This window comes from Gorilla gorilla, chromosome 1 (genome assembly GCF_029281585.2).
Source record: "Gorilla gorilla gorilla isolate KB3781 chromosome 1, NHGRI_mGorGor1-v2.1_pri, whole genome shotgun sequence".
Taxonomy (NCBI): Eukaryota; Metazoa; Chordata; class Mammalia; order Primates; family Hominidae; genus Gorilla; species Gorilla gorilla.
Window position 1 is genome coordinate 42309273 of NC_073224.2, and position 15284 is coordinate 42324556.

General features: G+C 40.5%; 1 protein-coding gene across 1 annotated transcript in view; it reads left to right on the forward strand.

The window, feature by feature from the left end:
- Nucleotides 1-15284, forward strand: part of PTPN14 (protein tyrosine phosphatase non-receptor type 14) — a 202709-nt gene that overhangs the window by 50903 nt on the left and 136522 nt on the right. The window lies entirely within an intron of this gene.

Sequence of the window (15284 nt, forward strand, 5' to 3'; positions counted from 1 at the left end):
GACCAGATGTTTTTAAACCTTTCCTCTAATGCTCACAGCCATCCTTCCAAGCTAATCTGCCTTTTCTTCATGTTAAGGATGAGGGACCTGAGGCTCCACATGCCCCACAGATGTTGTCATTCCAGGGTAGTCAGGGCAGTCATTTGCTGGCTTCAGATTTCTTTCAATAATTTTTTTTTCTTTTTTAATGAAGACCTTAGATAGGATGTAACAGATTATCCCCTTTTCCCCTTCTGTGAGAACCAGGGTGTCTTATGTCGGTTAAAATCTGGTGAGACCTGTGGTGAATTGATTGCTTCTGTCTGCCCCTCAGTGGTTCTGAAACATTAGGAGGTTGTCCTTCTTGAGAGAAATCTCAGCACTTCACTCAGTGAGCCGATGCCTCAAGCCACTTGTATTTGGAACCATAAAAGAGCTGTCAGTTCACCAAGTTGAAGGAGGAGGGTGTTGGTGGCTTTCTTTGTTGCCGGAAAGATGGATCTGATTATAAGAAGCCTCTCAAGTAGAGAGTTGAATCCAAAAGAACTAGGAAAATCTGGGTGTTTAAACAAAGTTTGAGTTGACATGGGATGTTGTTGAGATTGCAGCTTATTTAGGAAGGGAAGGGGGTAGATCTCTGTCTCCTTCTAATTAAGAGTTTGTGTCCAGAGTCTGCCTTTGTCCCAGGCTGCTAAGATTATTTTTCCGGTGTCTTTGACAATTGCCACAAATACAAGAATATGGACCCATGTGGGCATGTCTTACATATTTGGGGGAATATTTTTCTGGAAACTTTGATTCTTGGTCATATCCTTATTGATACATTAGAATAAAATATAAAGCAAACATGCCGTAAACTGGAATCGTGATCCATCATCTAGAATGAGAAAATGTCACACATTTGTGGACATTTGCAGACAATGTGTGACATTTTCTCATTCTAGATGATGTTGCTTCAAGAGTGTTACTGAAACGCTCTGGAAGGTAGAACCATTTGTCCTTTCCCCTCCTCAAGCCTGCTGGCACAGAAGTGTCACGAGGGTAAGAGTCCTGTAGGAAATGTAATGGCTTTTGAAGTTGAGTTTCCTGTAATGTGAAGAGGCTTTCGGTATTTGAGACATAAAACAAAACTGAGTATTATTTTCTTTTTAAGAGTTGTCTCCTAGGCAATCTAAAAAAAATGAATGCTTAAATTAGAAATAATATAGCAAATTTATGGAGCATTCATTTGATAGCCTAACCATTTAAAAAACTGCAGTTACGTGAACTCTGGCAAACTTTCTGAATTCACATAAATGGATAGTTTTACCATGTAAAGTGTTAGCTTTGAAGTTTTCTTTTGAGGGAAGAGATAAAATGCATTAAAATTAAATTATGTTTGTTTTTGTTTGAATGGCTGAAAGATGAACATGATGCAAATTTTAAAAGTACAAATCTTTTTGGCGTACAATAAAAAGTTTTCATTCCACTCCTGCTCGGCAGCCTCCTGGTCCACCTTCCAGAGGCCAATAGTTGATAGTTATTAATATATTCTTCAGAGATATTTTGTATGTATACCAGCATATATATATATATGCCTACCCTCTTTTTCCACACACTCATTCTACTGATCAGTCTCTCTAGGGTTCTATATCACTATGGTCTCTTATTTTGTCAGGCATTAATTCTAGTATATAGCGAGCCTCCTCATTCATTTTTTTCTGTTACATGCACACACTGTCCACATAACCGCTCTGTGGTGCAGTTTCTAGGTTGCTTCCAGATTTTTCAGTGAACGAAGAATTTTCTCACACAAGTGTGAGTCTTAGAATAAACTCCTGTTAGTGTAATGCTAGGTCAAAGGGTGTGGGCCGCCAGGTGTGGTGGCTAGTATCTCTTATCCCAGTACTTTGGGAGGCAGAGGTGGGAGGATGGCTTGAGTCCGGGAGTTTGAGGCCAGCCTGGACAACATAGTGAGACTGTCTCTATAAAATAAAAAAATTAGCCAAGGGTGGTGGCGCATACCTGTAGTCGTAGCTTTTCAGGAGGCTGAAATGGGAGGATCACTTGAGTCCAGGAGGTCAAGGCTGTTATGAGCTGTGATCACACCACTGTACTCCAGCTTGGGCAACAGAGTGAGACCCTATCTCTTAAATCAGAACAAGGATCTCGCAGGAAAAAAAAAATTTTTAAAGGGTATGGGCATATAGGTATTTTAAATTTTAATTTATATGGCCAAATTGTTTGCCATGGAAATTATACCAAATTATCAGCAATATATTGTGGTGCTGTGTAGACTATTGGCTTTGAACACATTTTCTTGTGGATGGGAAATTGAGAATTTTTAAATATGCATCTTTAGGATAATATGTTAAGTATATATGCATATTTAGATATGTTTCCATATATTTTATTACTGAGTAATCATATTTGATTCTCTTTTTGGAGGCTAGGTAAGTTTATGTGGCAGTTTTCAAACATTGAGAGCTATTAGGTTGAAAAAATATGGATAATAAGGTAATCTGAGGAACTTTTAGTTTCTTGCCCTTTCTCTCTTACATCCCTCTGAATTATTTAAGATCCAACTGAGTCTTGCCTTCTTCCATGAAACCTTCCACAATTATTCCAGCTCTTATTGACCTGGGATAGCAGAGCCTGTACTCAGTGATATGCTTTTATTAGAATGAATCTCTACAGTATCATGTTTGTGTGCCATGTTAGGAGACTCACAGCGTTACAAGGGAAAGAGCAAGGAGGAGCTTAACTCTTGGCTTTGCCCTGTGATTTTTATCTAGCTCTAGGGACAGAAACAATAACATTCAGTAGATACTATTTTCTTAGTTTTAAATAAGAAATACTTCCCCCAGTACTTTGTTATAATATTTTAAGCATAACTTGTATTATTTTTCTGAATATAAAAGTAATAATGATCATTATAGAAAATATAAGAAATATAAAACATTTTATAAAGCAGAAAATAAAAATCACCCAGAACCCTATCAGCTATGAGTACTCATGGCCATCATTTCTTTTGTCCTTTTCTCTCTCATTGTGTGTTTATCTGTCTCTCTCATGTGTGTTTCTAATGAAATTGACAGCAACCTGCTGATATAGTTTTATATTTTCCTTTTTTTCCCCCTAAGAATAGCTGATAGATTGGGGTATTTCCTCACAGAACTTTTCCTATGCATGTATATATACATAATATGAAATGTAGAGAAAGTTTTGAAAAAAGAGATTAGAAACAAAATTATACTATGCATAATGCTGCATTTGCTTTTGCCACTCAGTAATATGTGGTAAGCTGCCTGTCTCAGGAGTAAGTATAGATCATTCTAGTTCTTATAAATGTTTGTACCTTTGCACCAGGTCCCATAGGCTTCCAGTGATATCATGTTTTCTGTATTATAAATAATGCAAAAGTGACATCCTTTTTCATAGATGTATGTAGAACCTTGTAGCATAGATTAAAAGTGGAATGACTGGGCTAAATGCTATACACACTTAAATTTTGATGGATAATGCCAAATTTCTGCTTAAAAATGTTTTACCTGTGTGTATTCCAATAAATAGCCTCACTATCCTCATCAGCTCTGAAAATGATCTCTTTAATTTTTTTAACTTGATAGATTAAAAACATTGCCTCTTGCGCATGTTTAATTTACATTTTCCTGATGGTAAGGTTGAATGTCTTCATATGCTTCTTAGCTGTGTGTCTTTCAGCTATAAATTTTCCATTTTTCTAGTTTCTGATCGATTATTGAGATTCCTTTGATATTAACTTTTTTGTCTGTTACATATGTTGCAAGTATTTTCCTCCAGGTTGTTGTTTTCTTTCTTTCTTTCTTCCCCCCTGACCCCCCACCGCTGCCCCAATAGAGCTCAATTTCTGGAGACCAGGTTGTTGTTTGCTAACTTATTTCTTGTTGTCTTTAGCCATACAGGAGTTTTAATTTATTTAATAAAATCTGTATGGTCTCTCAGTTTTGGATCTTATTTACAAAGACCCTCCAATTTAAAAATGTATTTTCTTATGTTTTTTTTCTAGCACTTTTATGATTTTGTTTTCTTACAAAGACTGAGCTAGACTGAAGGAATGATTGAACTTTATTTCTTTTCCTTTGTAGTTTAATCATGAAAATTGATATATTTTTATATAGGATTTTTATGACTTACCAAAGCAGTTCTGTGGAATATAGATCAAATTAGATATTAAGTTAAAACTGAATCATAGAAATTCAGATTATGGATAAATTGTTCTTTAGGACTTTAAAAATCTCTCTCCAGCTGTCATTTAGTTTATAATAGTGTTCTCTGGTCCCTTAGGGATCCCAGCACTTGGGTAGGGGGTAAGGAGTGTTTAAAAAGAATATACAGGTATCGTCAAATCAGTTCTGCTTTTATCTGTAATATTTCATTTGAAAATAAAGGTGCTGCTGAAAACAAGAAACAGAAAACCCACAATTTGCTATTCCATTGGAAGTTTGGGGAGCAGGGCAGGTACTAGTAACTCATTTTCCCCGAGGGGTTTCAGTGAGTTGGTATGGGTCATGAGTGAGGTCAGTGTGCAGTATAACTAGAATTCCTTGCCCCTGAGGACCTTGGCTGAGCTCCCCTGACAGAGCTGGGCTAAGCCTAACACTGGGCTAAGCCATATCCTGTTACAGTTATAAAGTATGTTCCGCAGTGTGACCTTCTGCTCTAGAACACTTTGCACACTATTATTCCACATTTCCTCTTGGATACCTCTCTCATCTGTTCACTGGGATCTAGTTATGCAGAAGCAATAAATACTGCAGAGCATAAGTATTTTTGTTAGGAAATGAAGTACGTTTCTAAATCTGTGAGCACAAAACTGAAATGGAAAATTACTGAGCAAATTATAAGCTCAGGACCAAGAATGCCAGGAGAGTTTTTTTTGTTTAGAAAAGAAACATGAAGTGTTGTTTATCTGTGGGTGTGAAAAATGTATCAAAATAACATATGAGGCCGAGTGTGGTGGCTCATGCCTGTAATCCCAGCACTTTGGGAGGCCGAGGCAGGGCGGATCACCGGAGGTCGGGAGTTTGAGACCAGCCTGACCAACATGGTGAAACCCCGTCTCTACTAAAAATACAAAATTAGCTGGGCATGGTGGCGTGTGCCTGTAATCCCAGCTACTCGGGAGGCTGAGGCAGGAGGATCGCTTGAACCAGGGAGGCGGAGGTTGCGGTGAGCTGAGATTGCACCATTGCACTCCAGCCTGGGCAACAAGAGCGAATTTCCGTCGTGAAGTAAATAAATAAATAAATAAATAATAAAATAAAATAGCACAGGATAACTATTCTGAAAAGCACTTTTCCTCCCCCATCTTAATTTGATAATGTCAATCTTGTCTAAGTACCTTTTCTCCTGGAGTGGATTAATGGAACACTATTTTTTTAGACTCTTGAATTACTGCAGATTTTCTGACCAATTGTTATTCCTCTCCTTAATGGTACTTAGTTTGCTTCAGAAGATTTGAATTAAATTTTGGTTTTGGTGTCATCTTTCAAATCTCCTTTTTATTCCTTCAGTGTTGATTTTTAAACCACTGTCCCCCTACTTGTAATAGCTACAGTAATAGGTAATTATTAGGCATTGTTATCTGGGCCAGGGACTCTGATAGTGCTTTATATACATTATCTTATTTAATCTTTTCACTGATGCTGTGACATGTAGTTACTGTTTTCATCTTACAGATGAGGAAACCAAGGCTCAGAGAGTTTAAATAGTATGCCAAAGATTTTACAGTTGGCTGAAATTCAAACATAGTATTGAAATTCAGTGCTCTTTCTTCAGATCCCAAGCTTTTCACTAGTATAGTGTCTTTAGATTTTTTCACCTTAATGAGTATGTCCCTTTCTGGGATGATGCTGAGAGAGGAGAAAATACATCTCACCACTAATGCTGGTCCCAGTTCTCAGACAGTTGCTTCTTGGTCCAAAGTGATTTTAATGTGCAGTCATCTCTAAGACCTGTTGAGTTTCATGAGTCAAGCAAGAAGAATTCCAGGTCTTTCAGGCATCTCCTTCCCTAAGGTTCACTTGTGGTGAAGATGACACGTGGTCTGTTTCTAATTATACTTTGGTCTTCCTTTTCCCTGAATATTGTCAAGGAACACAACTGCCCTTCCCCCTTCCCTCCCTTCCATTCAGTAGTGTAGTGGTAACTCAGTCTTAGAAACATCAGGAGAGGCCACTCTTCCTTTAGACGTCCAAACATTTTGTTAGCTTTAGTTCTCCCTGCTTTGTTCATGTAAAGCTTCATTTATATGACCAATTCCCTAGTGTCATCTCTTTCTACCATTGCAAAAAAAGAGCTTAATGTTAGATGACAAGGCAACACAATAACAGTGCACCACAATAGAGCATAAAGTTAAAGTTGGCTAACTTGGCAGGGTAAAAAGAAGTACATCCAGGGCTTGTTCCTATTTTGACCAAAAAGCATTAAAGTGTATTCTTATATGGCAGGAATAGCCAACCTCTCTAAGCTTGGGGAACATTAGCCTGTGTAATAGGGCTGACAACAAGATGACTGGTACAAGGAGTAAGGTAAGAAAGAGAGAAGAGGGGCCGGGCGCTGTGGCTCACACCTGTAATCCCAGCACTTTGGGAAGCCAAGGCGGGTGGATCACGAGGTCAGGAGATCGAGAGACACCATCCTGGCTAACATGGTGAAACCCTGTCTCTACTAAAAACACAAAAAATTAGCTGGGCGCCTGTAGTCCCAGCTACTCTGGAGGCTGAGGCAGGAGAATGGCGTGAACCTGGGAGGCGGAGCTTGCAGTGAGCTGAGATCGCGCCACTGCACTCCAGCCTGGGCGACAGTGCGAGACTCTGTCTCAAAAGAAAAAAAAAGAGAAAGAGAGAAGAGGAAAAGGAAGGCACTAAGGACGGGAGCGAGGACACTGGTGGAGTGCTGCCATTGATTTCTTTGGTTCTCTTCCTTTGATGTGTCCACGTAAATTGAGTGCTACACCTTTAGAAGTGGTTCTTTTTAAAAAACTTTGTGTTTGTATTTGTATTTTTAAATTTTTTAAATTTTAAGTTCTGGGGTACAGGTGCAGAAGTTGTTCTTACTTTTTTTTGATAGATGCCAACAAGAATATGTTCTGTGAAAGATCTTAACTAGTGTAATCATTCTGTCATTTCACATTTGAAATCTTGACCATATATGTGTGGCATTATATATACGAGTCTTGCATGTAAAGTGTGTTTAACCTGGGTCAGTATGTTAGCATGTATCATTGTCACTGATCCCACCGTGTCTGAATAGATTACAGTTATGTATAAAAGATCAATTTGCTGTTTTGCTCTCTCGCCATCTCTCCTAATTCATTGGAATGTGATGACTCTTTATTGATTGCCTAATTCATTTCTTTTTTTAATATTTTTATTTTTAATTTTTGTGGGTACATAGTAAGTATATATACTGATGGAGCACATGAGCTATTTTGATACAGGCATATAATACATAATAATCACATCATGGAAAATGGGGTACCCATCCCCTCAAGGATTTATCCTTTGTGTTGTCTTGTACATGGTTGGTGGGAATGTAAATTAGTACAATCACGGTGGAGGAACAGCTTGGAGGTTCCCCAAGAAACTGATTCACTTCTTTTTCATCTCTTGGAGCCCTTCCACCTGCAGGTTCTTGATCAGAAGTTCCTGTTTCCAACACATCACCCAGGCCATCACTCTGACCATTGGCTTCACTTGCAGCTGTCCCCAGTCAGAACCTCGTAGGCAGTCCGTTCTGAGGCTTCCTCGCACCCAGGACCCCTCTGCCCTGCAGCCAGCCCGATTTGGGCCTTCTGACCTCCAAACATGTCTTGCTTTCCCACTTAGGAATTAGAAACACTGGGAATGATCATCCCCCATCTGAAAACAGTCACCACCACTGCCTGTTGGAATCCTGCTAGACATAAATAAAGCCTTAGCTCAGTTCCCTTAATGGCACCTTTCTCATACCCTCATACTCTCCTGCTATGTGTTGTGAATTCTGCAGCATTCTTTTTTTTTTTTTTTTTTATTTGAGACAGATTCTTGCTCTCTTGCCCGGGCTGGAATGCTGTAGTGTGATCTTGGCTCACTGCAACCTCTGCCTTGCAATTCTCGTGCCTCAGCCTCCTGGGTAGCTAGGATTACAGGCATGCACCACCACCCCCAGCTAATTTTTGTATCTTTAATCGAGATGGGGTTTTGCCATGTTGGCCAGGCTGGTATCAAACTCCTGGCCTCAAGTGATCCACCTGCCATGGCCTCCCAAAGGGCTTGGATTACAGGTCTGAGCCACCATCCCTGGCCGACAACACATTCTTTGTATCCAGGCATGCGGCACCAGCAAGGAATGCCTCGTTTGATGATACCACTGTTGCACTCTGTCATCATCAAATGTCCCAACGTATACACAAAACTTTAATCTGATTCTCCTTAGGGTCATGCAAAGCTAAAATCATTTATAAAGGCATTTAAATGAATTGTGCCATTAAAATTAAATCAGTGTTATATGTGTGTCTCTACAGGTTTGTAACTCATTATTTATGGACCTTTGGGGTTGAATTTACAGATGCTGAATCTGCAGATGCCAGAGGCCCAAACTGATTTTCCTAGGGGCCATCTATCTCCTAAGTGATAGCTACATGGTTGTGGACATGTCTGCTTATTTCTTCTGCCTTTTGGGGGGCAGGGATGATCTTTTACTCATTATTATATTCTCCCGAAGTTTTTCTTTTTCTTTTTTTTTTTAACACAGTATCCTGCATTTGATAGGTTCCTTTAGTAAATGTGTCTTCATTAAATGAATTAATGGATATCATATTTTAAAATAAAATCTCATCCCAAAATGGAACTAAGTAGAGAATGGAGTAGAAAAAGAAAATCCTCTATTTGAAATGAGGATGGGCAGCCTGAAAATGGAAGCGACAAGTCAGGGTTTAAGAATAGACTGAGTGATCTAGATGTGACTGTAAGTGCTGTATTTGTGAGATAGGACACCTGGGTCTTTAAACCAAGATCGAGTGTAGTAACTAAACTACTTTTGAGGGGGAGGATAGAAAAGAAAAGAATGGAAGGAAGCAGGTGGACGTTTGCTCTGGCAGGTGACCCAGATGAAATCTTTCCCCAAGTCTTGTGTTCCTGTCTTGTCCTTTAGTCTCCTTCCAAATCCAGCTTTCTAAGTGGTGAAGTTTTTCATTGTAAGCCTAGAGGGCCATCCAGTTGTGCTTTATCACAGGGGTCCCAGACCAGTACCAGTCCCTGGCCTGTTAGGAACTGGCCTCACCAGGTGGAGGTGAGTACCGCCTGAGCTCCGCCTCCTGTTGGATCCACAGCAGCAGTTGATTCTCATAGGAGAAGGAACCCTATCATGAACAGCTCAAGCCAGGGATCTAGACTGCACACTCCTTATGAGAATTTAACTCATGCCTGATGATCTGAGGTGCAACGGTTTTATTCCAAAACCATCGCTCCCCACTCCCATTTGTGGAAAGATTGTCTTCCTTGAAACCAGTCCCTAGTGTCAAAAAGGTTGGGGACCTCTGCTTTATCGACCAGTGAATAAAAGTTGGAATACCCTGGCAGAACAGGCAGCCCGCAGCCGCTGTAGATAGAGCTCATACACAGCAGTTTTATCTGTGAACTAACATTACATTGCAGCATTGTGAGAGCATATAAAATGAAGTTTGGGTTTAGAGTTTTACCAGGCCATTCTCAGTCCTACATCATTACTATCATCTATGGATTTAAAAATCATATTAAAGAAAATATAATTTAAAAAATCTTGCCCATGCCACTGGGTAGGGGGTTATGCCATATTAAGCAATTTGTCTTTCTTTCTTTCTTTTCTTTTCTTTCTTTCTTTCTTTCTTTCTTTCTTTCTTTCTTTCTTTCTTTCTTTCTTCCTTCCTTCCTTCCTTCCTTCCTTCCTTCCTTCCTTCCTTTCTTTCCTTTCTTTCCTTTCTTTCCTTTCCTTCCCTTCCTTCCCTTCCCTTCCCTTCCCTTCCCTTCCCTTCCCTTCCTTCCTTCCTCCCTTCCTTCCTTTCTTTCTTTCTTTTCTTTCTTTCTTTCTTTCCTTTCACAAGGTCTCGCTCTGTCACCCAGGCTGGAGTGCAGTGGTGCAATCTCGGCTCACTGCAACCTCCACCTCCCGGGTTCAAGTGATTCTTCTGCTGTAGCCTCCGAAGTAGCTGGGATTATAGGCGCACACCACCACGCCTGGCTAACTTTTGTATTTTTAGTAGAGACAGGGTTTCACCATGTTGGCTAGGCTGCTCGTGAACTTCTGCCCTCAAATGATCTGCCAGCCTTGGCCTCCCAAAGTATTGAGATTACAGGTGTGAGCCACAATTTGTGTTTCTTAAAGGAACACAAATATAACTGTGAATTCTAACATCTTCCACAGTATTCTCATTTATGCATACACAATGGGAGATACTCGTTTGTCCTATTTATAGCCAAAGATGCTTTGTTGAATATGGCATGAAACAATATGATTTTTAACTATACAGTTTTACTGTGATCTGATGATCAACATGATACAATTAATAGTGCTCTGTCAAAGGTAAATGTTAACAGCAACAGCTGGTTTATTCTCAGCTGGGGTATCAATTCCCAGGGAAATGCTTATTCTGGGAGAAAAGATTTACTTCAAGGTTATATGTGAAACATTTCCCCCTTGTAACTTTGTGGAAAAACCTAAAGGATCCTTAAATATCTAGCTCTGGAAGGGATCTGGGTTGGTTGACGAAGTGATTCCACCACCCCATTGCCTCATTGTAAGAGGAGTGACTTTGTACTTGCTCAAAGCCTTGGGATTGGAGGAAAAAGCAAAGCTGGGAACCAAGGGCAAAGTGGTTTATTATAAGAGGATTGGCTTTGGCCTATACTTTATTACTAGTAACTAACATTTATTAACATATGTGTCACTTACTGAGCTAAGCTGCAAAATCTAAACTCTCAGAAGAGACTTTAGAGCTAGATGCTACTGTTAGCCTTTATTTTATAGACGAGACACTGAGGCTTAGAGAGGTTAAATAAATTGGCCAGTTGATAAGAGGTGGAGTCAGGACTTGAATTCAGGCATCTCTAGCTCCAGAGAGACCATCCTAGAATAAGTCCTTAACTTCAGTTCTCTTTCTCATGCATTTGTTCAGTCAGCCAACACAGTGATGTGATGCCTGCTGCTAGTAAGTACCCTATGAGGCTCTGGAGCTGCAGAGTTGAATATAAAATGATCCATGACCTTGAGCAGCTCATGACTGCATGGCACAGTGGGACAAGTGCTGGGAGAGAGGGAGTCTATGTCCAGGGCTAAGCAAATCCAGAGATGAGGCATCAAACCTTAGAGAGGGGCAATTTAGAGAACTTTCCTGGAAAGTTGACTCCAAACGCGTTCTGAAAGACAAATAGGAGTCGACTGGACGAAAATTGGGAAGTGTGGCCTCTCAGAAGCAATAATACTCAAAGGCTTGGAGATTAGAAACGGTATGGTGGTTCCATGGTTCCTGCTCTTTGCAGGTGACTGGCGCATATGGGAAAAGGGTGGGCAAGGGGAGGGGTCATGGTACAGATGGATACGGTTTTGGGTTTGGCTCAGCCACTTCCTAGCTTTGTGTCCTTGAGCAAAATCTCAACCTCCGCAAGCCTCAGTTTCATCACCCATAACATGAGGATAAATAATATACTTACCTCAGTACTGTTATGAGGGCCAAATGATATAACAAACTGAAAATGCTTAACACCATGCTTGACACATCATAAATGCTCAGTTCATTGAAGCTGCGGTTACTAATCACCATCATTATTGTCACTGTCTTCCTTTTCCTCATTATTTAGGTAGGCAAGGCCCAGATCTTAAAGGACCTTTCTCAAACCACCTTATGTTGTCTTTCGATGCAGCCTTAGCTACACCATGAACTAGTGGAAATTCTGATGTCTTTGAATGCTGGGTGGAAGGATAGAGAGAATTTCATGTTTCGAGAAGCGGTAACAAGTTCATTTTGATGAAATGTATTACAACATAGCAGAGAGGTCAAGAGCCTTTTCTGATGTCTGTGCTTGTGATGGGAAAATTTGTATTGAGGAAAAGGCAATAATATTACAGTGTCACTTTTGCAAAAATCTTCTTAAGCACAGCTGTCAAAAACCTCTTTCCAGAGAAGGCCATTTGCCCTCTGTGATCCTGAAGAATTCATCCCCACTAGATTATGAGCTTTCTGAAGACAAAAGCCAGGTTGTACTCATCTTTAGATTCACAGTGTCTGACGCCTTTCAGTTGCTCAGTGAAAATGGGTGAAAGTTAATGATGCTCCTGAATGTTCTGGTATTTGGCATTTTACAAAGGGCAGATATTGTTAAGAAAAAGATAAGACTTATGACAGCATGCTATTTCATTCCTTTTACATGGGTTTTATGTGCTCAGCTCTCATATTGCCCTGCTTAGATGCTTTAGTGGTTTTGATTCTTTTGTGTGCCTGTACAGAGAGTTGTTTTGGAGATGATTAAAGTGTTTTATGGTAGGTGGGCTTTGTGAGAGCAGCACAGCTGTGTCTGTCTTGAACAGTTTTATCCCTATTGTCTAGTGTAGTGCCTGGCCCCTACAAGGTACGTGATAAATATTTGTAATAATAAATTTCTATTAAAAATGTGGGTCAAATTACTCTGAAACATAATCTTAATTTAACAAATTTAACTTACTTTTCTTGGCCCATAAGTACAAGTAGAAGATTATCTGTGCTCAGTACAAAATTTCATTCAAGTTTGGGTGGAGATGCTCTTAATGTTTAAAAGGTTGGCTTCTATGTTGTATGGTGTATAGGACCCTTGCTTTTTCCCTTGTGTCATTCACTGTTGTTATAGGGTAAGGTCTTTGGGCTGAATGGCTACAGTGTTTTAGATGTCGACTTTAGGCCCCAACTCTGCACTGCATCTGTCTGCTCTTGCTAACATGACTGCAATGTTGGAGGAATGTCATAGCATCTCTAGGAAAGCGATCCTGTAATGCTTGGTCCTCGTTCTCTCTCAAATGCAGCTATTTATGTTGCCATTGGTCCAAGATCATATGGACAGCATCTACCTCTTCTTCCCAGGTGTGTTAGAGAAGGGCCCCTACAACCCAGCCAGCTTATCTTTCATCTTTTAGGTCACTGCTTAACATGTTAGCTCTCAACAAAGTGCTGTCAAACCTTCTTCACAGACTATTTGCAAAGTATATGTTGATGGAGCTTTTTTGCCCTGTTGCTCTTCTAATTGGATGTAACAGTCTTTTTTTTTTTTTTTTGAGACGGAGTCTTGCTCTGTCTCCCAGGCTGGAGTGCAGTGGCGTGATCTCTGCTTGTTGCAACCTCTCCTTCCCGGGTTCAAGGGTTCAAGTGATTCTCCTGCCTCAGCCTCCTGAGCAACTGGGATTACAGACACATGCCACTATGCCTGGCTAACCTTTGTATTTTTAGCAGAGACGGGGTTTCACCGTGTTGGCCAGGCTGGTCTCGAACTCCTGACCTCAGCTGATCTGCCCACCTCAGCCTCCCAACGTGCTGGGATTACAGGCATGAGCCACCGCACCCAGCTGGATGTAATAGTCTTTGATGCACCTTCTTTAATTCTAGTCTGGCTAAGTTTGGGGGACCTCTCATAAGGTGTTCCCTGCCTCCTCCTCCTCCCTTCACTTTAATTCCTGTCTTTCCTTCTCCTTTCTTTCTCTAGTCATATGTGAACTACCCATGAATTAGTGACTTTAGGATTGTGCTTTGAAAAATAGGCATATTTTACTTGAATTTGTTTTAGTATAGGAATTGGGTTAAAAGAAGTGGATGCAATGCAGTTCATTTCTGCACTTACCTGTGAAAATATAAAAGCATATAGATTTTTTTCCAGTATTTATTATTTTGTGGTAGAATGAAAAAAAAATAGATGCTTTGGGGATCTGATCAAAGCGCATAAATTAATGTGAATAGCTGAAGGTTGATGCATCTGGGTGACAGGGGGTCAACTTTTCCAGATTTACGGAGATGTACCAGAGTTAAAACATGGGATGTGCCATGTAAACATCTGAGAACTTTGGCATGTTTTGATTTATTTTTTTCACTGCAGTATTGAGATTGGCCTATGTTCACTACTAGGGGGAATGGGAGAGGGTTCAGGGAGGTTGTTTTTGTTTTTCAAACAGAAGGGGAACAATGCTTAGCAAATGCCCCTGGGTGTGTGCCTCCAGCAAACACATACATTGGGTAAAGACCCTGATTTCTAGCCTCCCATTGCCTCCCATCTCAGTTTTTTCCCTTTTTGTTCTGGGCCCTGGGTAGTCTAGCAACTTTGTTCCTATTGTCCCAACCCTAAGTACTCCGAAGAATCTATTTCTCTAATGTGGTAAGTAGTTTTATACAACACTGTCAGCAGGCGGTGAGCTGTAAGTTATATTTCCATTGGTAGAGACTTACTTTGCTGTATCCCACTAGAATCTAAGGAAAAATCACAATAAAGGCTCATACTTTAAGACATTCTGGAAGATGGGAGACCATGTAGCCTAATGGAGACAGTATGAGCTCCATCACTAGCTAGTGTATCTCAGGTAAGTTACTTAGACTCTGTAAAGTTTGATTTACTGTTCTGTAGACTGAGGATAATGCTTCTACAGAGTTGATGACATGAGTATGAGAGATAACATATGTATAGTTTAGTATGGAGGAAGTGCTCCATAGATGGTAACTATGATTTTTGGTTAAATTAGGGTATGGTTTTGGGACATGAACATTTATTGATGATAACTTATTAACACCCCTCCCTCTACCCCTGCCTGCAGAGTAATTCTGATCATTTTAAGTGCCAGCACCTGTGGATATCTGTGAACAAGGACTCACCGATGAAATATAAAAGACTAGGCCGGGTGCGGTGGCTCACGCCTGTAATCCCAGTACTTTGAGAGGCCAAGGTGGGCGGATCACGAGGTCAGGAGATCGAGACCATCCTGGCTAACATGGTGAACCCCCGTCTCTACTAAAAAATACAAAAAATTAGCTGGGTGTGGCGGCGGGCGCCTGTAGTCCCAGCTACTCGGGAGGCTGAGGCAGGAGAATGGCGTGAACCCGGGAGGCGGAGCTTGCAGTGAGCTGAGATCGCGCCACTGCACTCCGGCCTGGGCGACAGAGCAAGACTCTGTCTCAAAAAAAAAGAAATATAAAAGACTAGATGTCTTCAGCCCTGTGGTGTTTCCTCTTCATGCATTTAGGCGCAGTACAGAAACTCTCCATGTCTGTGGTTACATTTGCCTCTGTATTACTCAGTGGTTGGAGGTGAGGAGTTGGA